The following is a 27,282-nucleotide window of genomic DNA, read 5'->3' as shown; positions in this document are numbered from 1 at the left end:
TGGCTCCCTGTGTTGCTCCAGGCAGGTGGATGCACAGCCCCTCTTCCATGGCAGGGCAGGTGCCAACCAGGGACTGAGTACCCCTCCCTTCCCTCCTGTCTGACTTTGAAGAACTATGGGCTGAAGCCCAGTGCTGCCTCACTGGATACGGCACCATCTATTGCTATAGCTGCTGCAGGGTCTGGTAGGTCAAGCTAGAATTAAGCAGGTGTGGGGCAACTTCCTTGGGCCTGCAGCTTAGCCCTACGGCATGCCTTTCTTGCCCCGTTCATGCCTGGATCTGGGTTCAGATAGGATCCACTTGCCCACCCAGTTTGCTTGGGGGGGGGGGGGGGGGGATCCTGGGCAGCCGCTGAATCCCCACTGCACTGTGGTGGTGGCTGTGGGAGGGAGTGCTGGAAATGCTCTGCTGGTGCCAGGCTGGGCAGGGGCACCCTGCAGGTTGGGCCGGAGCAGCCTCTCATGGGCCAGGCCAGGGGTTGCCATACCGATTAATTTTTTAACCCGTTGTAATTACAGCAGGTTAAACTAATATTTATTGGATCTGTATTTACTTCTCTAACACAAAGGCTAGAAATAGACGTTGCAATATGAAGCAGATCAGCTGGGACATGATGTATTATTGCAGCACAGTTGGTCCACTTACTGGGCGAAACATGTTGCCCTGTGTCCCACTCTTCATGGTGCAGGACAGTGGACAAGACCTGCTCCCGTGCAATTGCAAGGCCCAGGTCTTCACTGAGCAGTGAACCCCAATTTCCCCACTTACAGAGAGGAACCCTGAGATTCCCTGGGATACCTCTCTGTCATTTGGGAAAGTGGGCAGGTGGTCTGTGGACTTGAGGGTCCTGCAAGCCCCCGGAGTACCTTCCTGAGGTGTTAGGAGACTGCCAGAATCTGAGGCTTGTACTCTTCCACCACAGAGGTAATAGATGTCTGCAGCGAATGTGACACCTTCTGTTAAGCCACTGATTTTTGTCATGTGACACAACAAAGGGTATCAATACCTATGTTCTCAGCATTTGTGCCACCATAAAAATTTGTATGGTGGCACAAGTGAGATGTCAGGCGATGTTTGTTTTTACCCCTGCTGAACTACTTGAGCATTGAACCAAGAGCTGTTCAGATGATTTGTCATTTGGAAGTAGTATTTTGAGGGCATACTACCTCGCTGTTTTGTAGTCTATAGGGAGTGTAGGCCACAGCTGGGACATGTAACATTAATTCAAGTTTCATAGTCTCTCAGTCTTAGCAAACATTAAAGGGCTCTTCATCATGTTAGAGTGAACTGAATTAATCTTCAATTTTGGAAAATCCAGAACCCTGAGATGTCCAGATACTAGAATTGTTGTGCTTTTATTATAAATTCTATACTATATTTTTAGTAGTCTACTTATTTTTAATCTTTACACAAGATTTCTAAACAAAAAAAAGAATTAGTTGTGACTGATTTTTCTGTTATATATATGAGTGATAAAATGATTCTTTGTAGGCCCTAAAAATGGTTTATGTTTTGTTATTATGAAAAGCAGTGTTTGAAAGCACTTAACGCAATGTACAGAAATGAGCGGGGTTAAAAAGATTAAATCCCGAATTAATTTTGTCTTTTGCTCTTGAACTCAAAAAATAGTTCGGTGAGTAAACTTAAAAAAGTCTTTCATTCTTTTTAAAAGAACCATTTAAGATGCTGTGACGTAATTTCTAAAAGATCCCACCTCCTAAGATTGGTTTTGTGTAAAAAGTTACCCAAAGAAGAATGGATTTAATTCAAAAGCCTGTGTGACTATTGGACCAACTGCATGGTTGGGGTAAAAGATAATCACCCACAAAAATTCTTGCTGCTTGTGTATTTCCTGGACCACTGTGATGACAACCTTGCTCTAACATTACCAAAACATGGAGGATATTGAAATTTTCTGCTTATGTTGACAAATCCACAATGTAAAGAAGAAAGAAACCAGAATACACAATAGCATCTTCCTTAAGCTTGTGCAAGAAAAATAACACCAGCCGCCAGGAGACTGCTATCTTCCAACTAACAAACAGCTCCAAATATGCAACACAAGTATGCAGAAGAACATCAGAAAACCTGAGAAACCATCTTCTTCACCTAACCTGGAACAAAAGGTATTGTCTTAAACAGAATATACTTAGTTATGCTACTAAAGAAACAAATATTATCCTGGAGACATACCTTGTTACTATGCAATAGGCCCAACCTGCTACCAAAAATACCTAAGAGCCATACAATTTAAGTATCAAAAATAGAATCTGCTATATCGTAAGAGACACCTCACAGGTAGCGCACCAGCAACATGGGATAAAATCAAGATAGCAGCACCCAACATTGTTAACATACGACAACATCCTCCATTCCAACACCCTCCATTCCATGCTGAAATAGCTGTACTTTCCAAAGACCTAAACTAACATCCTGTGAAATAACTTAACAAAATACTAATAAATGAAGAGTAAGAGGAATTCTTCCACACCAGGACAGGACCACCTCTGACAACCTTCCTGTCATAACAAGGAGGAAAAATGCATTGTATTCACCCACAAAAATCCTTGCCTCTCATTATTTCTGTCATGCCTACAACATTACTCCAGTACTACCCATAGTGTTGTTTGTCTGCGTGTTTGTTTGTTTTTCCTACCCTTTGCCTGTAAGGTAATAAGAAATTAGGTTTTTTGGGTGTGTTTAATTTGTAATCCTCAGAAACAGAAACAGTTATAAATGAAATTTTGGCATTCGTTCCTAAACAGTAGATGTTTTAATTTTGAATCTCGGGTTCATGCACACAGTCAATTCTTAACATCAAAGGATTTAAACTTACCTGGAATTTTTAGTAGTTCACCTCTGAAGGAAAAGGTTTGGTAACTGAACTGTAATTCACAGTACCTTGTTTGAAACTCATCAACATGAGTTTTAGTTAATGTTTGGGTTTCAGTTAATGTTTGAAGAACAAAAGAAAGCATCTTCCTTACAGTCTCAAACGCCATTTTCTTTGCTTCTGATAGGTTGTGCCATTTTATAGCTTCTAATTTAACTTGTGCAGTTTTATAGTCTTGCAGGAATTGATAATTTTTCTGATATAATAATTCTAAACCCACTAATACTTTAATGACATGGTGATAAATGTTTTATGAATATAGGCATCACACTCTTTACTTTCTCTGCTTTCTCTTGTGTTGTCCAAGTTCTTTATTAATTTCTGCATGCTTTTATTAGTTCAGTAGCATACATAAAACTTATTTGGTCTCAACTGAAATTGTCAAATATTGATCCAGAGAGAAAATTAAGCATTAGATTTAAATAATGAGTTCGGTTTTCATATGTTTTGCTTTATTGTTCTTTAATATGAAGTGTAATTGGAGAGTATTATAAATAAAACTCATTCTCCTGTAATACAAATAAAGCTGAATTGAAATTTCTGCATAGTATCTTACAATGGACATGGTTACTCTTAGCATCACAAGTATAGTTTATTATTAAGAGGGCAACTATTGCCATCTGCAGTTGTTACTTATATAGAAAAAGGGTCCGGGCTTCGTTTCTTGGCAGTCCATTTTGGGGGAAAAAATGTTTAAAACACCAGCTCCAGCCCTCACCATGAAACTTGAAAAACCTGTTCCTGCATTCTAGTGCTGTCGGTTAAGCAGTACTTGCTCCATTAGTCAGCACTGAGTCCAAGGGCTTAAAGTGAAACAAAGAACTGTAGGTCTATAGCAGGGTGTCCAATCTTTTTGAATGTGGGGCCGGATAATGAGCTTTTTATCACCCAGTGGGCCGGTGAGCCATATTTAAAGACCTCACAGGAAGTGGTATCACATCAGGAAGTGATGTCATGTGACCTTTGACACCAATGAAGGTCTCAAGAATATATGAAAGGGTCACGAGCCAACTTTAAAAGTGGGTTCTCCTGTAAAGAAGAAAAACATATAACTGTGGCTTTTCTCTTGTGGGCTGGCAGAATTTCAGCCTGCAAGGGGCTACTTGAGGCCCCCCCCCGATGCCCCACCCTGGGGCACTGGGGTCTGGAGGTAGGAGCAGTGAGGGACACTGGGTCAGGACTGTGAAAGGCAGGGACCCCCCCACACACACAGGTGCCAAGAGCCCACAGTCACCGGCCTGGCCCTGGGGGAGCACCGTCTTCCTGCCCTGATCCCGGCCTGGCCCAGGCCTACCTGTGGTGCCCCGGCTGGGCAGGAGTGGCAGAGGCAGACAACAAGGGCTGGAGGGAGCTGGAGCTGGGGCCAGGGCTGGGGCTGGGGCCGGGCGGCACCTCAGGGCACAGCGAGCGCAGGCTCCGCCCAAGCCCGGGGCTGCCCCACGCAGCACGGCCAATGCCAATAGCCCAGTGGGAGGAGGCACCTGCCCGCGCTGCTCTGCCTCTGCCAGTGACCCGGGGCCAGGAGGCCAAGCCGGGCTGCCTCTCGCCTGTGGGTGGGGAGTGGTGAGTCACTTGGGCCAGGAAGCGGTGGCTTTCGCATGTGGTGCTGGGGATGGGAGAAGGCGGGCTGGGTCTGTACTCCTCTTCCCACACACACTGTGTTGGCAACATCAAGCTGACGTGGTGCGTGTGGGAACCTTGTCCGTTCCCCAGCCCTTCAGCAGCCATTAGGAAGCTGTTGACGGGCTGGGGGAAGGACAAGGGGTGGGAACGATTCATTTCCCATTGCAGCATCGCAGGCCACAGAAAATGCCTTAGCAGGCTGCATGGCGGCCTGCGGGCTGTATGTTGGACAAGCCTGGTCTATAGGAAGGCCATACAGAATAAACTTGGGAAATCCATCAGGGTGTCTTTCCACCAGGTTTTAACTGCAGCTCTCCTTTCCCTGTTGTGAGTGGCGTATGGAGCAATGTACCCACCCTCTCCCCTGCTCCCACCCAGTTTATCTACAGTTGTCATACTCCAGAATTTAACCCCTAAGCCACTGCTTAACTGTATTTTAACCAGAATTCCTCAAATTGACATGTAAGTGAGATGCAAGTGAATCCTGTCTGATGCAGTCATTTCTAATGCTCATAAACAGATGCTGGCAGAGAGCAGCCTTCTCCATGAAGCCTAGAGCATTTAAATTCTCAAGTAGCTCTAGTCTTTTTCCCTGTGGACCAGCAAGTATCAATAATGAACTCCCTCTTCTCAAAAGACTTCAGGCTGCAGGGCATGTGCGACAACATTATATTTGAAATTAATTTCTCTAAGACAGGGCTCCTGAGCAATGTGAATCTTCCAGATGTTATGCTGAGCAAAATATTTTGGTATTTAAAAGCTTCTTTTAGAGGAAGTGTGCTTAAATTTGTCAGTTCGTGGCTTACATTGTGCTCTGTCTCTGGTCTCACAAGGCCAGAGCCTATAACTGTCTTACTTAAAGCCTTCCATCTCCCCCTGTCCTTCATGATCTCCTTCCACCTTGTTGCATCTTTGCCTATCCCTTTCAGATGAGTTATGTTATCTTCCCATCATCGCCTTGGTCTACATTGGGATCTAATACCTTAGCTTCCAAAAACTGCCTCACATGCCTTCTCTCATTGCTCCTTGCCTGGTGCTTGTTTTCTTCTCTGTGCTCCTATCTTGCTCAAGACATCAGGTATTTTGTAAAGGTTCACAAGCACTTAACTATGTCTTTTCCTCCATGCTCCATTTTTCAGTGTTGCATCAAATATTTTCCTTAGCACATTGTTTTGAAACACTTGCAGCCTTTTTTCATTTGCCCTGGCCAGGGTCCAGGATTCACATCCGTATGAAAAGTACAGTTTGAACAATTGTACTATAAAGCTGGATTTTAAGGTTTCTTGAGATTTTCCTTTTTATTCAGGCTTAATAGGCATATGTTAGCACTGTAAATCCTTGCCTTGATTACTTTGTTTATTTGATTATCCTCAGTGATTATTGTTCCTGAATATTTCAGTTATGCTACTTTTCCACACTGTCATTCCCTCCTGTGATCTTGATAAAGGTTTCCCTCACTTTGTGCTGTACATGTGTTCTTGGAAAATGACGCAGAACTCGAAGTGACACAAAGTTTAGAACGTAACAAATAGGGATACATTCCAAGACCTCAACTGTACTGACCCTCAGGCCCATTTCTACCACTTTACAGGACAAATTTGGTACTTGCCAACAGCAAAGAGGGGTAGGAGATAAGCTAGGATGCTTAGAAACCATAATGGGTATGGCAACTACAGAAACACGTTACAGACAGTGAGCGAGGAGCACAGGTCCACACAGGAGACTATATTTTGGTGCATGTCACTCCCACAGTGAACTGCACAAAGCAGCTGACTGCAGGCTTCCACCACACCAATCACATAAGAGTGAATTTACCTTGCATATAATGAATTTTTGGGATAAGAAGGGTCATTGCATAAGAGCGAATTCGCACATAGAGAACCCTCATAAAGTGGGGGAAAAACCTGCATTTATTTCTGGATGTGATCTTCAGTCTTGTTATATTGATGGCAACTTCTTTGGTGTTTGAGGAGGTTACATGGCTGCACTTTTTTTGTTTTTCTTCTTTTTTTTCCCCCTTCTTTTATGTTTTCTGCTCTTGTTTTCAATCTTGATCCTCAAGTACTAAAATTACTCCAAATGGATCTCCTTAACAGTATGGAAATTGGTTTCATTCTGTCTGCAGTAGTCTTTGGTGAAACTGTACCCAGTGTTGCTGCTGTTTTTGGAAGGAGTGGTGGAGGGGAAGGTTTAAGACCATAGATGTCAGTTGGGCATAATTTGGTTGTGGGCATTTTATTTCTTTTTGTTTTCATAGGAGGGGGTTGAGCCTTTCTGTGTATTGCAGATTGTATTGCAGATATTCAGGGATCACACAAACAAAATATTTGAGTGAGCAAGGCTGCAGGAAGGGAGAGGATTGAAGTTGCCACATATGAGGCAACTTCCTGGTGCTTTGCATTCATCCAAGAATTAGACCTTTAGGACACTCTCACATTCCTATGTCAAACTGTCTACGTGCAGTTTCGGAAAGATGCTTCTTCCTCATTTACTCTTAGTTCAAATTTGTAAAGTTAATATTGCAGCCTGAAAGGTCAAGAATGTGAAGCTGGTATAGAAAGACCCTGCCATGCTATTTCCAGGAAAAGCTTTCCATTTGTAGATTAGCAAATTCTTCGTAGTCTTTTTTTCATAAGTAATGTTTGAGATAGTTGTTGTCCTTTCTCTTCGCTTTTTTACCTTCAGTTTGCTTCCAATCACAAAATTAGCTTGGGTCACTTGAATGTGTCGACTGAAACAGCAGTATTATTGTTCATCCTATTTATTACCTTAATGCCTAAGCACCAATTGAAAATGGGGTCCCTTTGACCCAGACACTAGAGCATTAGGGTTCTGCCCCCAAAAACCCTAGTGCAGTAGACAAGACCCAGAGCTGGGGAAGGAATATTATGCACAAGTGAAATGAACAAATTAATGATAGCAGATATGTTAGTTTAATAATTTTGGATGGTATACACTATGTGAAAAGAAGAGTGAAAAGGGGTGGTGTCAAAAGGGGAAGTGGGTGAACAGGAAAAGGAAGACGATAAGAGGAGTGGATGTGGACTGAAGGTCCGGGGTAGAGACTGACAAGGAGTGGGAAGAAGGTCCTTGTATGGTTCCTCCTACAGCTGTACTTACCAATTAGTCATAAGGCACAAGGTAGTGTCATGCAAAAATATCTGGATTCTTGAATCTGAAGCAGCATAGCTAATTAGCACATGTACAGAACTGCATGAACCCAGCCATATTATTTCTGGTTCATGAGCTAATATGTATAGAGGAAGCTTGAGTATCTGCATGCTGCTGCTTTGCATTGTTAGATATACTCAGGATCATGCTTGGGCTTTCTGAAATGTCTGAAGTGTTCTAATACAGCTTTTTTCCCCCAACATTAATCAAACTGCAGACTTATCAAACACCAAGATTACCAGATTTACATACAGTTATTGCTACTTTATTTAAATGAGATGCAAATCACATGCAGTATGATCAATAAACTTTATACAAGATGCTCCGTACTAATAGTTTTGAGGTTTAATGAGCTAAACTAATTACATCATGTTATAACTAACCAAGTAATCAAAAAACAGGGTTTTTTCTATTTTACAAGATGCTTTGTGCTTGTAGTTCTAAGATTTGATATGCTCATATCATTGCACAATGTTCCAGCTCAGCAAATACTCTTGAAAATGTTTTTCTGTTTTTTCTACACTGTAAGCAGTGTCAGATAAGGATGCAACTTGCTCTTTCTTTCTTGGTTGAATTTTATTAATCAAGTCGGTACTTTAGTCTTTTCAGAAGGCTTTGGTATCTTGTAATAAATGTTTCTGCACATAGTGTACTAAGGTTTCCATTCTGGCTTGATTCTGAAGCACTATGCATAGGAAAAAGTAAATTTGTTATAAATAATAAAGTGAATAATGCATCCTTTTTTTAAAAAAATGTTTATTTTATGTGTTTTGCAGTGTTGTATTTTGCCTGTAGGAGACGCTCAAAGTAAGCATGCTCCACGTCATGGTTTTCCTTGAATGTGCATTGACTGAGGATTCTGTTAATGACATATGTTGATCAGGCAATTAAAGACTGTAGCATAAGACATATGACCCAAAACACCAAATTAAAGTTGCGGAGGTAACCTTTATTTTCTGGCATTTTCTAACTTGTTTCTTTGGCTTTTCAGCCTTGGCATTCTTCAAACTTTGAATTGGTATGTAACTTTTGTTTCTGTTTTTGAATGCATACTGTAAAAGTGCTTTGCAGATATTTGCTATTTGAGCTAAAGGAACTTTCTTCGGGGGGGGGGGAAGCTTGTTCAGTGAACAGGCATCATAGACCTATAGATGCCTGTGTAGTTTTAGAGGTACTATTAACCAGAAAGACATGTGGCACAATGCAGTTATTTAGCATGGCGCTGCATGATCCCTTTGCTGAGATACGTCCCTCGTGTTTCATTTCCAGAGATAAGAAAAGAAACGCAGCTAATGAAAAAAGGAAAATCTTCATTACAGAAGCAAGACAAAAGGAAACCTAGCATGCATAAATATCAAATATGCATATCTATATATCCATAGGGAGAGAGGGAGGGAGAAAGAGAGAGATTTCTTGAAGCTCTGTAGTCTCTCTTTCTCAGGAGTTATATTCTGTGATAAATTGAATTTACTGACCAAAACGTATTGGTGTCACGCAGTTTCCATTGCTGAAGAGGGAAAGTCCTCATGCATTATAAACACAAGTTCACAGTCCTTTATTATAGAAGTTCTTATGTTCTTTTGCCATTTTGATTCATGCCAGCTTTTTGATAGTAAGTAAAAATAAAATGTAGTAGAGCTCATGACATACTTAATATTGTAATCTATAAAATAACATTTCTATATAAATAGATTAGAGAGAGTATAAAAATTAATATGTATATATATCTGAGGGGGAAATTAATATATATATATATATATATATATATCTGAGGGGGAAAATGCATTTAGTAGGGAGAATAACATATAGTGATAAATATATACAACCAGCTTTAAGAACTGTTCTTTTGCATGACCACATCACATTTTTTTAATAAAGAGCAAAATATATTTAAGTGTTCATATTATAGAACTTCATCCTACCTTGAAAAACCTTGAACCTATTTTATCTGCCTACTAATAATTTTAAACTTTTAGACTGGAATAAATATTTTTGACCTTGATCCTCATGTTTTGTAATTTAGAAGTGCTTCTGTTGCCGGAATTATTCTTCTGTTTCACTTGGTGGAAGAAGAGTCTGCAGAATTTTTGTCATGATGTTTATATTCTGCAAAGCAGATACCTGATACCTCATCTCATTAGAACTAATGCTGCACTTGCCATAATGCCTCAAAACTACCTTGATTGGATCTGATTCCCAGGGACTCAACTCCAGATGTTAATTTACAGTCTGCCATCTGCTTATTATTGGTATTTCTGTCAAGTTGCAGGTCAAAATTACAACTTGCTTGCTGTAAATAAAATGCCAGAATTTTTTAACAGCATTTTATGCTCTACCCTGAATACTTGCTGTAATTTTAGTATAATTTGGATTCTGCCTCAGAAGATTTGTAGGGCAAAACAAACAGTAGTATGATTTTTACAACTATTTTCAATGCTTGTGAGCCTGTGTTGTACAAAAATGATGTCAGGTTGGATAAACAGTTCAAAATTATTTCTGTGTTAAAGTCTAAGTGCTGTAATTTTGAGAAGGGCACATCATTTCCCTCATATCTTGCAAAGAGAAGACTCCAGCAGACCTCAACAGTTTTTGGATTAGGCCCTAAAGAAAAACTAAGACAAACCTTAACTATAAACTTGCATCTAGTAATTCTGTAATATAGGTTACGGAAGATGTTCAAGTTTTAGAATATGTGAAATTGGCAAATTGCCATCTTGTTAATATAACCTGTTTTTTTTTTATGTGTGCGCATAAATGCATGTGTCCAATTAATGTAATGTTGCAGTGACTTCCAGCTTTTAAATCAGTCTGTCTATCTATCTATCTAAATATATATTTAAAAATTATATATAAAAGAATAAATTGAAACCTTTCAAATATACTTTGCTTTTTAAAAACTATTTCCACAAAAGTCTCCTTTGCGTCATGAAGATTACTGAAGTAATTCTACGAGTTTCTTCGTATCTTCAGATCAATATTAAATCCTTGATAGACTCTTATTTATATCAGTCAAATTGGAAGCAGTCTATGTGGAGGTAAAGCCTACTTGGCTTAATACTTCACTAACAGTCTGATCAATCAGTGTCTCAAAAATGTAGTATTTTTATAATAAGATTATAATGGATATTGATTTTAAACTATGTAAATAATTAAGTTTTTTATTGCTGACATGCATTTAATATTTAAAAATGAAAATAGTTGTACATTAATGCATACCATTCTTTAAAATAAAACATTAAACTTTGCTTAAAATTATTTCAGTACTTGAAATCATTTCTTTGGTCAGTCACAGCAGAAGTATTATCTTTATCTTTTAAATAAAGTATTTATTTAACACAAGTATTTTGTTATTTATTGTTTTTTGACTGTATTCATTGTCATCCTTTGTATTTGTCAACCCATCGATCCTTTGCTATTTTCTTCATGCTGCCCCTTATTTGTCCTTACTGAAATTATTTGTACAGTAGCAACTATTTTTCTGCCATGTGGCTGCCTTAAATTGTCAGCTTTTAATGGCCATGCAAACATCCAGCAGACCTACTGACTAAATAGACCTTTATTATTTTATTACATAATAGACATGTAGCCATAATATATATTTAGGTATATATAAATGTTAAGACTGCAAACCTTCAATCTATATTTTTTTTTTTTGTTCAATGAAGCCTGATAATTAATACTGAAAAATCTATGCTCCTTCCCTTTCAGAGACTCAGGTTTATTGGAGCCATTACTGACTCAATAACTGGAGCTGTTTATCTAACTTTGGACAGGTATCTGTTGTCGTGAATTTGTGCACCAACATATGGACTCCTCTAAGAACACTAGCTTAATGTTGTCTTAGGTTGCTCAGGCACATGGTACCCTGCACATATGTGGTTCAACATGCCAGAGTTAAGCTATCCATTGGACATGCTAACTTATGTACTTTCTCCATTCTTTAAGATTTTCAGCTGGTGGATTAGACCAGGAATTGTCTGCAGTGGTAACTGTAGTCTATCCTGCTTCCAGTCAAATCATTGTTGACATATCCATCTCTAGTAGGCTGGTGAGTGCACCTAGATGGGGTATGGACTAAGAGTTCTCATTATGATCATCCTAGGACAGAGCTATGCAACATGCATGTCAAATGTCTTTTCTACCTGTCAGGAGCCTTACAGTCCAAATGGTAATAGATGGCTTAGTTGCTGGATTTTTACCTAAACAAATAAGGTGGAATGAGATCTAGCCCCATGTTTTAAAAGACAATCAGACTCTGGAACATCTGGCTTTGTAACAACAAGCGTGTATAACTTCAAAGGGTGCAGAATGTTTACTGAATCGCTTCAGGCAAGAGTTCATTAGAAATCATGAGAGGCCTGTGAAATGTGTAGTCAACATTCAAAAAGGTGTAATGAACATTCCAAACATTGGGTTTCTCCTCAAGGATGTATTTATGACCTAAAGGAGAACAGGAAGTGTTTATGTTTCTATTCTAAGGCTGTTTTGGAGCCCAGGTTTTGTGAAAATACATATATACATTAAAAAAAAAAATCTTGTTGATTCTCAGTTATCAAAAAGCTAAAGAAAGAACCTTTTAGTAAAATTATTCCAGCTTGGCCAAGGCAGCATTGGTTTCAGAAATCTAGAAAAGTATTGATTCAGCAACCATTAATGCTACTTATCATACAAGACACAATACAAATAATACAGAATTACAGTCATGTTCTATAACCCAATCCATATGGTTTCTATCTCACAGCATGAATAATTAATGGTGAATTCCTTTATGAGAGTCTATTTTCAAGGTATTTGGGACATAGTACTAGGTATTTGGGACTGTAGACAATAGTAGTAAGATAGAACTCCCCACTAAATTGGAAAATATTTACCAGATGCAGCTTCAGTCATCAGCTCTCTGTTCAGAATATTATAGTACATGTTCTGGAACTACATCAGTTAAGATTCTTAGTGAACTAATTAAACATCGATCTAGTGGTAATCTTTGCTCTTTACCTTCTTACAAGGGCAGTCTGTATTCTTAAATCTTATGGTTGGGGTCTTATCAAAGGTGTTGGTAAAGCTTTACGTACCAATAAATAAACTAAAGATTAAAGAAGAATAAAACTAAAGATCCCATCACTGGAATCTTAACTTAGTTTTCCCAAGAGCCACAAGACTATCTTTGAGTCACCAAAATTATGCTTTGTTTTTTATTTCTTGTGTAATATAGCTTTCCTAGCTTTTTTTAGTGGTTTGCTATTGATTTTATTATTTATAGATTCATAGACTATAAGGGGCTGGAAGGGACCTCTGAAGATTATCCGGTCCAGCCCCCTGCACTAGACAGAAAAGACAACTGGATGACCTCCAGCAAGATGACTGTCTGGTCTTCTCTTGAAGGTTTCCAGGGTAGGTGATTGTGCCGCCTCTGGGAGGAGCTTATTTCACAGTCTGGACACCCTGATTGTGAAAAGTTTTTCCTAATGTTAAGCCTGAAACCATCTTCCAGGAGTCTGTGGCCATTACTTCTGGTTTTTTATATCTACGGTTTACGGTGACCAGTATGTTTAATTTAAATTTACTTAGTTATATATAATACTTTATCCTTTTTTTGTTTAACATTCTGATTTTGCATGCATGGTTTTAAATTTGACATCCATGGTTTCCAGTAATGTACTATTGGATACCAGACACTTCCCCTTCAACTTTATTCTTGTATTTTATTCTTCCTGGATAATCATTTGTCATGATGGCCTATTTTGAGAGAGAGACTAAATTATTTGATACAGAGTTAACCCTCTAGAATTTATATCTGCATTATTTTTGTCTTTTTAGAAATGGAAAACAATCTTATAGTGAGATTTGTTGTCATCTTCAAAGTTTCTGGTTTGGTGGGGTGTGTGTGTGTAACCATTTTCTGCTTCTGTGCTGTTGAGACAGCTTAATAATTCATGTACTTTAATGCTATGAACATTTAGGTAAAAGGCTTTTCCTTCCATTAAATATTTCAACTTCCTATGTTAACATGCAAATGAAATAATGGAGTAGATAATTTTTCTACATTAATTAAAAAAAGTTATAGGATAGTGGTAATAAACATCTATAATGTATTGATATGAGAGCAAGCAATTGGGGATGCACACTACTCATTACATTAGTGTTAAAGCAAAAAAAAGTAGAATAAAGGCACTTCTGATGCTTGTATTTGTGCTTTTAGAGCTACAAATGTGTCTAGTTTTCTTTAGAAATTCAGGATAAGAATACTTGTTAAACTTAGAAAAAGCCACATGGCACATTTAAAGTTTAGACCTTCTTTCCTTTTGTCTTTTGTGGAATTTTCTTTGTTTTTATGCATATAGAAGTCAACCTTGTCTGAACAATAAATAATTGTAGTAAAAGTAAACTTTTCCATAGATCTTAGACAGTGATATAGATCATGTTTTCATTCCTTAGTGTTCCTCTTAATGCTTTCACTTCAGTAATTTGAAATAATACTAAAGTTCTATCATTTGACATGTGAAAATACATGAAAAGAAAAATTGATTCAGATATAGACTGGGATCTTTTTCTATTACACTTTGGACTTTATCATCAGCCTTTCTATAACTAGTGATCACTTCCAGCTTTCAAGGAGAAAAACTGTTTTGTAACTGTTAAGTTAATGAAATGATAAGAGTAACTGTCTTTTGTAGTGGTTAAGCTATGCTTTTTAGTCTTGGATTGATAGAAAAATTCATTGTTAACTTTTCTTCTGTTAGCATGGTTTCCCACGAAGTTCCAAATCTATAAACATTATCTATAGTTACCTTGATTTGTAAATTATAACCTTCCCCTCTAGTGTTACTGCACTGAAAAAGATGCAGATGTATTCAATATTTTCTTGACATTAGAAAAGATCCAGGAGAGAAAGCTGCAGCCTCTATTTTGTTTTGTCACGATGAGTACATATCAGTATAGATGTGCTGTTACTTTATACTTCAAACACTTAAACCACATGAAAAGTGCCTGCAAGTAATTTTTAGCATTTGTAAAATGTGCCATAACAACAAAACCTTATCATAAAGGTATAACTATTAACCACTCTGAGACTTGGGAAAGCAATTAAGGGTTACAAAATAATAGTAATAATGTTGTCACTTTGCATATGGTGTCTCAGCCACCTGTTTCTGCGGTCATGCACTGATGAAAATATATGATATTCTGTGAATTAAGCTGGATTCTTGGTAACACAAAGTAAATTTAATCTTGCTTGTAGAAGCTAAGTAAAGTCAGATAGACTTCGGGAATAAAATAGAAAATCTGCTATAGGAAGTGATGGTCAGGGATCCCATGTTTTTCATGATTGTCTTGTTTTGCACTACGGTAAAGGTTAACTACAGTAAGAAGCAACTTCTCTGTTTAGTCTGTTGCTTAGTTTGTAGAGGAAGTAGGACAACCTTTTTCTGAAGGCAGCCTTGATAACATTAATGCACATCAACCTGGGGGAAAAAAAATTCTATTTCACGCTTGGTTTCTTGGCTGTTTCCTTTAAAAACTGTATAGTTCTAACTGTGGATTTAAGCCTTTTTTATACATCATCTCAGCATGATCTAATCTTATTAAGAATTTGCAGCATTGCAGACTGCCATTGAAAAAGAACATGTGTATCCACTGGCTTGTTACATTAAGACTTGGTTCAACTTTTATGCAAATAAAATTTGGAAAAAATTAAGCCTACTGAGTTCCTTGAAGCTTCTTCTTATTTCAAAGAACCCTTTTGCTTTTGGGGTGGGTGGGTATGGGTGGACTAAATGTTCCTGTTCCTTTTACCATGTACCTCTCCCCAAACAAATCTTTTTTAATGTGAATCTCTATTGTTAAAAGTAGACCCCTAGTATGTATTACCATAGATTTAACTATGGAGGAAGAGAGCAGAATGAACAAGATTGTTTTGTTTTCCGTACATGGATGGCAATAAGAAGCATTATTAAACTCCTCAGATTTGGAGGTGTGCGGGGAAGTGGGGGGAGTCCCTCACCAAAATGTAATACCAATCTCTAAAAAGACAGAAGTTCATTACAGTGAACTGTGTTTAATGAAATGTTAAGTTAAGCCTTCATTCCTGGTGACTTTTGGCTGCAGAGACAAAAAATGTGATAGTTATGGTTCTGCCATAATTAATTCTGTTCTGCCTTTCACTTCAGATCTGTAATCTAGGAGCCTGAGCAGGAAACAACAGTGATTTTGGGGAGGGTAAGAACTTATGGGTGTTGCTAAGGGACACACAACTGCAGGCCTTTTGTAGCAGCAGAATGAGTGGTACCTCAAAAGACTGTTTTACTTCCTTCACTAACTCCTAGGTGGTCCCACCTTCTACTTAATTTTTTTCTTTCTGGTCATATGGTTTGTACCCCTGATTGTAGCCAGATGAGTGGGCCAGCCCAGGATGCTGACAAGCACGTATAAGGAGGTCTTTGGAACCTCCTGTGAAGCTGTAATTTTTCAATTATGTTCTGATCTTGTGCAAGCATTTGGGTGGTTTCTAATTCATGCTTGTAGCAAGACTGGGCCCCTGGGCCCCACTCTGCTTCTAGGTACCTTCTCTTCCCTGCCATGCCTTTGTATAATGGTTAAATTGTTGAAGGAAAGCTGCTTAAGGGCCCTAGAACATGTCCTTGTCCTTCCTTTGCCAGTGGATCTCCTCCTGGACCCCACTGACCTAACTACAGTCCATCAGTAAATGGGGCCTCCTAGTTTATACGTGCCCCAGGGCACCTCTTGATTTATGGGCCATTCCTGGTCCCTGACCTCCCCTACAGTCATGCCTATGCCTTGCAGGTTTCACTTGATCCCATTTTGCCCTTTGTAGAGGCCTCAGCCTTCTCAGCTTCTGTCCCCCTTTTCTTTGGCTGTCAGCCTTCAGCCCCAATTCAGGGCCAGGTTGGTTCTCTCAGCTCCAGCCCTGTCAGTTGTTAGGCTCTCTGGGCCTCTGGCCCTTAGGCAAATTCTTGGGCCAGGGGCAGAGTGAGAGGCCCTTCTGGGCAGCTGGGCCCCTGGTCTTGCCTCTCCTGGTCTATGGATCCCTGACCTTTCCTCTGCTTCTCTTGCTACAGCCTGACCCTTGGCTGAGCTCAAGGCAGTTGCATACCCTGCAGGCACAGCTGGGGCCTCCACCTCCCCAATGTTCCCAAACCCAAACCCTGGTTAGAGAGTAAAACAAAATGAAAGACCCCTAGCTGTAACTTAGACTATCCTCACACTGGTTCCAAACCACAAACCCCAGCTCACTGGCTAAATGCGACCAAGCTTCCCCTCTCTGGGTTGTAGCCTCAGCTCCCTGGCTGAACCTCCACACTGCCCTTCATACTGAACTGTACTTTAGGCTGTAGCCAACTTGTTTGCAGATCTCTGGGCCTCTCAAGTCAGCCAAATAGTCCTCTTCAGCCTCCCTGCTCAGAAGCCTCTTCCCTTTCAGCTTGCATAGCCAGACTGCCCTGCCTGCTTCCATGCACCAGTTTTATGTGCCTCCTAAGCCCTGCCTTATCTGGTCATACAATCCTGCAGCTCCCCACAGATGTTCCCTTCTTGTGGCTGATGACCTGCCTGTTTTCTCAGTTAGGGCTTAGCTAAGCAGCCTACTGTCCCTTGCTTTTTGGCTGTCTACCTGCCTGCCTGGGTACAGTTTGCCATTCTCTTTCCTTTTCAAGGGTTTTACCCTCTCAGGGTAACTTCTTCCTGCAGCTGGCCACCTGTCCATTTGCTAGCCCCCAGCTCGCCTCCTGGCTGCCAGGTCTCTATAGCCAGCTTATTCTATGCAGTAATCCCTTGCTTGGCTGCAGGTGTTTCTCATTTTCTTTCCGTAGCTCCCTGCCTCAGCAGCTGACCCCTATTCAGCTGCCCTGGGGCCTAACTGCAGCGTTTTCTCTTCTTAAAGTGACAAGAACCTCTAGGCTTCTTGTCATAATGCTAAACAATGTCTTTTCAATGGGCTACCTGAATAGTTTTGAATTTTTCTTCTTCTTTTTTTAAAAAAAAGAAAAAGAGTGAGATTTTATTGCTTCTAGGGTGGAATTCTCAAACTTTGAGACTTAAAACATAGGATATTGCAAATATAAATGAAAAAAGGTCAAAACCAACCTTGGTCTAGTTGGAAGCTTTCAGTCTTGGAACGAACTAGGAAGCTTTCAGTCTTTTGTCAGTCATTTAATACACTTTCCTTGCAAAATTTAATTCCTGTAGATTTCAAGGAACTAGAAGCAAATTTTCTTTTCCTGTTACAAACATCTTTATGTGGTGAACCAGTGATTTAAAAAACAACCAACCAACCAATGGTTGTTATATAAAGACATGACTGAAAGTATTTAAGTCTGCTTTTGCAACACTCAGAGGTCTTTTTTCAGTGAAAATGTGTGTTAGTGCTTTTAATCTTTTTTTCAAGATTTGGGATTCAAGATTTTAAAACGGAGTAGAATAAACATGTAGTCAGAAGGGAATGGGTAAGTGCCCAGGGGAAAATATTTGAAAGGCTCTAGCTATGATTTTTAAAGCTGTTTTCCAACATGGCCAATACTGAAGATAATAGGAGAATTTGAAAGGTACTGGTAATTACAGAAGTGTTTGGACAGTAAACCAAAAGAATGATTTGGAATCAAGTTTACTGACAGACAGGCCTCTGCTACATATATCACACAATTAACTGGTTACACACACAGTAAATTTAGACTGGTCACATGTGGAAAGTAATTATCATAATTACTTATGCCATTATAATAGCCATAAAAGTGACTGTTGAGCTATAAAAAGAGCTAACAAACTACAAAGTTTGTGCTTAGAAATGGGTAACTCCTCTACAGCTGGTTTCTATCCAACTTTGATTTCAGTGCATAACAAGGCCCATAGATATGTGCAACTCTGGTGTTAGTAAGACCTCTTGTAAAAGTAGGTAAGTCCATTTTATGGAGATTTTTTATTTCCATCTTGGTGCTTGTTCTAGGTTATCATTTAGTCACACAACAAGTCATAAGTTATGTTCTTATGTAACTACTAAAATGTTAGTTTTGTTTTAATACCATCTTTCCACTTTAGGAAAAACTGGAATTAAATTGCAGGATTAATGTCATTACCCTGAAGTTTAGAAAAGTGAATAATAAAAAGTCAGAGGAGACTTCTAGTACTGTGTGGGTGGGTCTACACGTTCATTAAATGGGATTTTCCTAATGTGCCTTAACTTTAATATCTTCAATGTGAGGTACTAAGATGTGCATTAGGCTGCCCTAATGCACAGTAGCAAAAGCTCGTTTTTTTTTAGTGACACATGATAAAGTAGTAGCTTATTTTACTGTGCATTAGTGTATTATAGAAAGGTTTTATATTCAACACTTTAAAGCTAAGTACAATAGGCTACTGTGCATTAAAGTGCACATGTAGATGCAACCTGTGACTGTAAATGTTAAAGATAGTCTTCATCAACAAAAATAAAACAGATATCATGTTAATAATGTGAGAGCTTGTGGCTCTTAAAAAAAGTACAAGAAGCTATTTTAAGTGTGTGTGGAGCATTTCAGTACTTGTTATTTAATTACTTTATAGCAGAGGTTCCCAACCTCTGGGCTGTGGCAGTTTGGCTGCCAGTTGTGACAAGGCCCCCAGTCATACCCCATTCATTCGCCCGAGTGAGTGGCTTCTGGGGTCACAGCTGAGCTTCTGGTGTTAAAGCCAGGTTGCGGAGATGTGGTTAAAAAGAGGCGGGGATCCATTGCTCTATAGAACCAAACCAGTTTCACAAGAGAATTTCTGTGGGAACTCTTATTCACATTACTAAAGACACTACTAGTCAGCAATTTTGACCAATAATGCTGCATACTATAGCTCAATAAAATGGATTTTTTATCAGTTTTTTTTTTTTAAATCAACTTGATGTTTCTTAAAATAAAAATAGAATGTTCCACATTTTATTAAGACAAAGTTAAGAGCCTTCAGAAGTAAAGCACAGAAGTCAGGGAGTACTTAACACTGCTGTCAGAACTAACCTCTACTCTGAATTGCACACCACTGCTTATGACATATCAACTTCCATGGAAGTTGTACAGAAAATCCTCAAACAAAAATCGCAACCCTTACTAGAAGAAGACTCAGTTCTTAGAGATCTTCCCAGAACCACCCATCCTAGCCTTCAAGCAAGCACCAAACCTTGCTAACTTCATCAGAAGCAAACTTCCTATGGCCCAAAGCACACCAAATGGATCTAGATCAGGCCATAACAGGAAGTGTAAAACCTGCCAACATAGCTCCATGCCCCGCATAATTACTGCATCCCACAACAGAACCATTAGCATTCCAGTATCTTACAGCTGCACCTCCAGAAATGTAAATCTCTCTCCCCCAATGCACTGAATGCCTTGATAGAAAAATGCATAGGAGAGACCAAACAAAAACTGCACACCAGAATGAACGCACACCAAAAATCTATCAAAGACAAGAATACCATATTACTTGTGGGGGCACATTTCTCACAAGGCAACCACTCTCTCTCCAATCTCTCAGTCCTAATCCTCAAAGGGAAATTTACAAAACACTTTTCACAGATGAGCCTAGAAACTTCACTTCATCAACCTACTGAATACAAAAAGTCATGGACTAAATAGAGAGACAGTGGATTTATGACACATTATAACCTACCTAACATCTGACTCCCCAGGTTCCTCTCCAGTATGTACTAGGTACATTCATTCCCCTCTCCCCAAACCTGTCTCTCCACTGACTCCTCAGTTTACATCTTCACTGACTGCCTTTCATGTTTGCATACTAGCCTCTGGCTTCTTTACTATTCATTCCAGCCAGAAAGAGCACACACCAACTGCAGATGCTTCCTCAGCCTGATGAAGAGTATTTGTACTCGAAAGCTTGCAAAGAAGAATTTTTTTCCCCCCAACTATTTAGTTGGTCTAATAAAAGATATCAGTTTTACCAGAAGAACCTTGTCTGCCTACATCCTTAGACCAACATAACTACAACCTATACCCCAAGATAACAACATGCATTTTTTTTCTACAACCAAAGATACTATGTTGTATTCTTCTAGACAAATCTTGCATGTAAGAGTTATTTATTGTAAACAGTGAACCATGCTGACAAATGCTACTAGCAAATATAAATAGACACCCAAATACAAGATGTAAGTATATAGCTTTTACTATAACAAGCCCCCCAAACAATACCCCAACTTAACTTTGGCTGCTAAATGCCTTCTGAAGTAAAATGCTCATGCAGAACTTACAAAAGATATCTAGGCCCAGGCCTTGGCAGGTCACAAGAGAGACTTCCAGAGCAGAGGAGCTACTGCCAGGAATGACCTCCTACATGCTTTGCTAAATGGATTTGCTTCATAGATTTCATCCCCACATGCAGGCACATGCAGTTTGTGGCATCACATACCGAGTGTGTGGAATGTTAAAATGTGCCCCATGCTTCAAATTTGCAAGACAGGGGCAAAATTTGCTACCAGGATTTCCCAGTAGCCAAAAAACCCAAAACAAAACAAAACAAAATCCCCTGGAAAACAAAGCAGCATGGTGCACACTACAATAGCATGCATCAGAACAAACAGAGGCATGGTTCTTCAGGGAGATGCTCTGGCTGCCAGCTAGAGCTTCTTCACTCATCTATTTGTGTCCTGGCTGCTCCACCACGCTGGGAGCCAGGAGAGCTGGGCAAGGGTATGTCATGGAGTGGGGCCTAGGGGCAGCTGTGATCTCTCTAGTGCCCCCTACCGTGTCAAGTAGGCTTGTCACACACCTGGCTCCTCTCTAGCCATTAGCCCTCTCAGGTTTACTGACAGTACTCTTCCCAGCTGGGCTCAGGCAGTCTAAGCCTTACCTGGCCCCTTTGACCCTTTGGGGTCCCCACCACTGTGGAGCCCCTCTGGGATCCTTTCCAGTCCGCACCCCTCCTGGGGTTTCTATCAATAGTATATGCCCCCCCTGGGGCTTCGCTCAATACTTGCCCTCGCTGGGGTTTCTCTCGGTATACACCCTCTCGTGGGGCTTCCCTCAAGTACGCGCCTGCTCCTGGGGCTTCTCTCTGCCCTCTCCGGGCTCTCTGTAATCACGTACCTTGCCCTCTCCGGGCTCGTCTCTCTAGTAACACCCACCCTGGGCTTCTCTTCTTGTGTGCCCCCCTTGGCCCTAACATGAGCTCCTCAGGCTTCTCACTGGTGCTCCTTGAAAGTGGGGCTCAGGTGGCCTTAGCCATGCCTGGCCCCAAAATCCTCTTTGCCCTTCTCAAGGCTGGGGTCTTGTACCCCAACTACAGTGCCCTCACTGGTACTGTGCCCCTCCCCAGGTAGTATGCCCCACAATGTAGCACCACACTCCAGCGCTGGGAGTACACCCACTCTACTGGGGTCCTCCTAAATGAGGCCTCCTCCATCCCCTTATAGCCTCACCCGGTCCTCCAGTGTAACAGTAATGAAACAGAACCATAAGCCAAACAGCTGTAACACAATAACAAGCCTCCTGGCTATAACATGGGATCTATAGTTTCATGGTTTCTAGGATCGGAAGGGACCTGAGCAGATTATCTAGTCCAACCGCCTGCCATGGCAGGAAAAGAGTACTGGGGTCAAGTGACCCCAGCAAGATGTGCATCTAACCTCCTCTTAAAAGACCCCCAGGGTAGGAGCCTGCACCACGTCTCTTGGAAGCTGGTTCCAGACCCTAGCCGCCCTGACCGTGAAGTAGCGCCTCCTGATATCTAACCTAAACCTACCTTCTGCCAGCTTGTGACCGTTATTCCTAGTCACTTCTGGCAGTGCTCGGGGGGGAACAGTGACTCCTCCAATGCCTGCTGATCCCCCCTGACTAGTTTATAACAGGCCACAAGTTCCCCCCTCAGCCTTCTCTTTTGGAGGCTGAACAGGTTCATGTCCTGTAGCCTCTCCTCATAGGGCCTGCCCTGTTGTCCCTTGATTATACGAGTGGCCCTCCTCTGGACCCTCTCGATGCTGTCCACATCCCTCTTGAAGTGTGGCGCCCAGAACTGGACGCAGTACTCCAGCTGCGGCCTGACCAGTGCTGCATAGAGGGGGAGGATCACCTCTTTGGACCTGCTCGAGATGCATCTGTGGATGCATAACAAAGGTGCGGTTGGCCTTCCTAACTGCCTCCCCACACTGCCGGCACTAGGTCCAACAAGGCGTCTCCCTGGGTGGGGCTGTGCATCTCCTGGGTTAGATGTAGGTTCTTGGCCAGAGTGCAGGACCTCCGTGAGCGTTCAGACCTGGCTGACTGTTCTTCCGAGCAGATGTCCAGGAAGTTCAGGTCCCCCGTGTCTACCACATCCTTAGCCTTCACTACTTCTGTAAGCTGACCCAAGAATTCCTGGTCAAGCTCTTCTCCCTGGTTGGGAGGTCTGTAAGAGACTTAGCAGTGGGAGTCTACTTCTCCTCGACTGCCTTGTACTCTAACCCAAAGCACTTCAGAGTGCCCCTCCCCTGGCTCCTTGCTAAATTGATGAGGATGTGTATTCCACCTTAATATAGAGCACCACACCCCCACCTCTCTTTCCTATCCTGTCCCTCCTGTACAGCCTATAGCCCTGGACATTCACCGCCCAATCGTGCGTTGCGTCCCACCACGTTTGCGTAATCCCTATGTCCGGGCTGGTGTCAGCCAGCAGGAGGGTGAGTTCCTCCTGCTTGTTGCCCATACTACGAGCATTTGTGTAGAGGCATTTGAGGCCTCTTGTGGGTGTGTGTACTAACCCTCTAGTCCCAGCATTACCTTGGCCCCTATCTCTTACCTGTTTATTCGCTTCACTCGTTGGTCTGGTCTGGGCTTTAGTTGTGGGTGCTGTTTGGTCTGGCAGTCTGAAGTTTCCTCCTTCCTCATCTTCGCCTTCCCCCGACGAGCCTAGTTTAAAGCCCGCCGGAGGAGGTCCGCGAGCCTAGAAGAGAATACACGCTTACTTTTAGGGAAAAGGTGGAGCACATCCCATCCCAGCATGTCTCTCGTTGTGATGTGCCGGTCATGGCTGAGGAAGCCAAAGCCCTCCTTGAAGCACCATTCCTGTAGCCGCCAGTTGGTCTCCGCGATGCATGTTTCATGCCGTCTGCCTCCTCCACTCACTGGCAGGATAGAAGAGAAAACCACCACCATCTAAGCTCACTTGGGTCTCTAGCAATGGCCTCCCAGTCAAGGTTTTCTCCACCTTTACCATGGTGCAGCCCCTGCCCTGCCTTGCCCCTCAGGCTGCCAGACAGGAACTGCTAACTAGGCTCCGGCCTGGGCTGTTTATAAAGGCCCGGCCCTGCCCACTTCTGGTCACCTGACCAGCACGGTTGCGCCAGCAACCATCACCTGCGCTGCCCTTGTGATGGGCAGCTGCCCTTATTCTTTCCTAGGAACAGGGCACCTGCGTGACCCTGTGACAGGGTAGTTTGCCCAAAGCACTACATAGTGTCCCACAACAAAGCACATGTGCAGCGGTGTGTACTGTGGCAAAAGTAGCATCATAAATTTGTGCCACTGCAGGTGCATGTCCCTGCACATCTGGATACAGCCATAGATGGCACTTACTCTTGACTGATCATAAGAAGGTCAGTCAAGGTAGGTTCCCTTAGGTATGTAGGGCCCAGACCGCTTCAGGCTTCATTAAACTAGTACCTTGAATTGTGCTCAGGAAGTTATTAGGAGCCAGTGCAAAGTTTGGATCAGTGGACCTCTTGGTGGCCCAGCTCTGTCAGAAGGTGGACTGCCATATTCTACACTAGCTGCATTCAGTGGTTACTGGGGACAGCCCCATGTAGAACACATTGCAGTGATCTAGCTGTGAGGTAGTGAAAGAATAGATGATGGGGGCCAGATCCAGATCTGAAAGGAAGGGTCACAGCTTTCTTATCAAGTGGAAGTTGAGCCACATCAATGATAGGTATAGGTATCCATATCCTCCCTCACCCCAAGTCATGAGGTCTGCCAACCACCATCACCTGTTTTGTCTGAATTCAGCTTCATTTGGTTCACCCATAGCCAATCTCAAACTGAAGCCAAACACTGGTTAAGGATGGAAACTGCAGAGCCCAGGTCAGATGAGAAATAGATGATATAACTGGCCCTAGTGTAATATAATATAATGTAAATTTATTTTTGTAAAACATTTTTTGGCGGATATAGAATATGTATTTCCTTTTTGTGTGAAATATGCAACTGTGATCAAATAATGGAAATTTATGCAGGATTAATTTTTGTCATGTCTATAATCAAAGTAAATATACAACTCTAAGACTTTTTTTCTTTTTCAGGGCCAAAAATTGTACCAGCTTTATGTAATTTCAAATAAAGTCAGTCTTTTTTTTACTACTTATAACTTGCCTTGCACATTTAATTTGTTTAAAGATAATTATCTATGATCAAAACTCCTTGGAACATTATGCTAATTTGCATCTAAATGAATACATTAAAATACAAGTTTTGATTTTTTGCAAGTTAAATTATTGTTGAAGTTTTTAGAACATATATAAATTGTTTTAGGAGTAAGCAGCAACATGCTAGGAGTTAGCCAGGGAAGTTTGCCCCAGCTGCATTTTAACCTTCTTTCATTGTAAGCTTTCTAAGCACTAGCATGGAAAGGAGGAGGAAGGAATTCCTAGGAGGTAGCAGAAGAGGAAGGTGTAATTACAGAGCCTTTTGCTTAAGGGAGATTGTCCTCATCTTTCTGCCTGTATAGCTTTGGTGGAAGGTTGTCTGCTTACTTCTTTTCCTGATGTGTTCTTGGCAGACATAGTTTTTGTTGCCTCTTGCACTTTCAGAGATTGCTTTAGGAGGCTTAGGTTTATTCAATCACATCCCTTCCTGAAAGCTTGATGAACAGCTACTTTGTTCAGCAACTTCTGCTTCTCCTGGTTTCTGCTTTGAGAATGCTCTCAGTGGTCAGTGATTGTCATCAGTAGGGGCTGGAACATAAGGGATGAGTTAACACGGGCCTTTTTAAGATCCTCTTTTCCCTCCAAAAAGTAAATAAAAAATAGATCTCTTGTTTACTTTTTTATGTAAGGGTCAGGGACTTGGCATTGATTTAAGATGTATTTAAGAAGAATTGTATTTAGTGTTTATTTAGTTGACTTTCCAGGCCAAAAGCTGTTATAGTTAATAAAACAAATACATCAAATACATGGAGGGGAGTGCATTTTGAAGTCTATTAAATAATGCTCACATTGTTAGGAACTTCTGTTGCAAATAAAGATACTAAAGATACTCATTAGAAAATGTAAATCCATACTAGGTCTTGGGCACCATGGTTTAGTTTAGTCTGTGTGAGTGACTGAGCAATAACATGACTCTTGCTTCTTTTTTATTCCTGTGGGAACACTTCCTTTTCTTCTGTTCTGAAAACACAGGTTAAGTTGGCTGGTTTACTCTTTTTGGTTATCCCCATTTGGTTCAGCTGGTTCAGTTTGAGTATGCCGCATCTCTTTAGCCTACATAACTTATACCATGTTGCTTTGAAGTAATGTCAGCTAATCCCTTCATTCCTTTGTGTCTGAGACTTATGATGGGAAGAGTTAATCATTACCTCTTTGTTTCAGCAGACTGTCGGTTTGTGTCATTCTTCACATCATTCAAGTTTACTTGGCCTCCATAAGTCATGCTGAGATCATATTTCTGTGGATAGTTAAGGGATCATCTATTTTTTCACTTCATTCTCCTAAAAATAAATTGAAAAAAATTGTCACAGGAAAACATACAATATATCACAATCCTCTCAATATATAAGAGAAGTTGCAATCTTTTAATGCATTATTTGGACTCTCAAATTTATGAATCACTTATTCATAAACTTACTTTATATAAGTTTTGAAGTAGATATATTGCTTATGAAAATTACTGGATTGAGACCATAAGACTCTGAAGTCCTCTACCTGTAACTTGGGCAGAATGAGTCTTTATGAAGAAGGTTGGTTGCAGTGTTACTTTACCTCTGTGCCTTAGCTGAGATGTGAGAGGATCTACTATTTTTAGCCTCTCTGAATCATTAAATTGATCAGAAAAGACAAGGACTAAATTGACACAATCTGCCTGTTTAGTGTTATATTTATGTCTGTCCTGCAGCAGTAGGGATAACCTCATACAGTCCCTGCTAACCATCAGGCCTTGGTTTCTCAGATCGTACTGGTATGTAAATGACCTTCCATTAGTGAAACAGGCTGCTTTAGAGCTGGTGCTAAAAATATTTTAAATCAAACCTAGTATATGGATTGTGTAGGAAGTGAAACAAAATATAACTGTAACAACAACAGTGTTCCAATAAGAACTATTTTAGATGGTAAAAATTATATTGGTCTAAGTAGCTTGAATATGGTCACGGTGTGTATTTCTTATTTAAGGTTGCCTCTATAATAATTGTCAGTTCTCAGGCCTGTGCTGGAAAGGAACATGGACACAGGGTGTTCTCTGCTTGAGTTTTAGCTGCTGGATATTGCTGAGGTTCTAGAGATGTTCAAGGATGTGCAGGATACCACTTAAAAGTTGTCTTTGGGTGTAAATACGTCACCTTTGTGCCTCCTATAAAAACATTTATGGTGTCCCAAAGGCCAAGCAAACTGATGCCCCTGCTCCTTGTCATGCCACAAATGTCCAAA

The 27,282-nt window shown here is 40.8% G+C and overlaps 1 protein-coding gene and 2 long non-coding RNA genes across 3 annotated transcripts in view; 2 read left to right on the top strand and 1 right to left on the bottom strand.

The window, feature by feature from the left end:
* The window catches only part of MACROD2 (mono-ADP ribosylhydrolase 2), a 1,497,602-nt gene that overhangs the window by 106,626 nt on the left and 1,363,694 nt on the right, over window positions 1-27,282 (top strand). The gene's annotated exons all lie outside the window — the stretch shown is intronic.
* Window positions 1,684-11,008, top strand: LOC149873785 (uncharacterized). Its single transcript, XR_016442911.1, has 3 exons — window positions 1,684-2,127; window positions 8,465-8,630; window positions 9,712-11,008. It is a non-coding gene; the product is annotated as an uncharacterized LOC149873785 (long non-coding RNA).
* LOC149873784 (uncharacterized) lies at window positions 6,811-26,329 on the bottom strand. Its single transcript, XR_016442912.1, has 3 exons — window positions 26,217-26,329; window positions 23,448-23,591; window positions 6,811-8,373 (listed from the first exon to the last, which is right to left on the bottom strand). It is a non-coding gene; the product is annotated as an uncharacterized LOC149873784 (long non-coding RNA).

This window comes from Crocodylus siamensis, chromosome 1, assembly GCF_052110815.1.
Source record: "Crocodylus siamensis isolate JL-2025a chromosome 1, ASM5211081v1, whole genome shotgun sequence".
In the NCBI taxonomy this organism is placed as follows: Eukaryota; Metazoa; Chordata; order Crocodylia; family Crocodylidae; genus Crocodylus; species Crocodylus siamensis.
The sequence above is the reverse complement of the archived record's forward strand: the minus strand, read 5'-3'. Positions and strand labels throughout refer to the sequence as shown.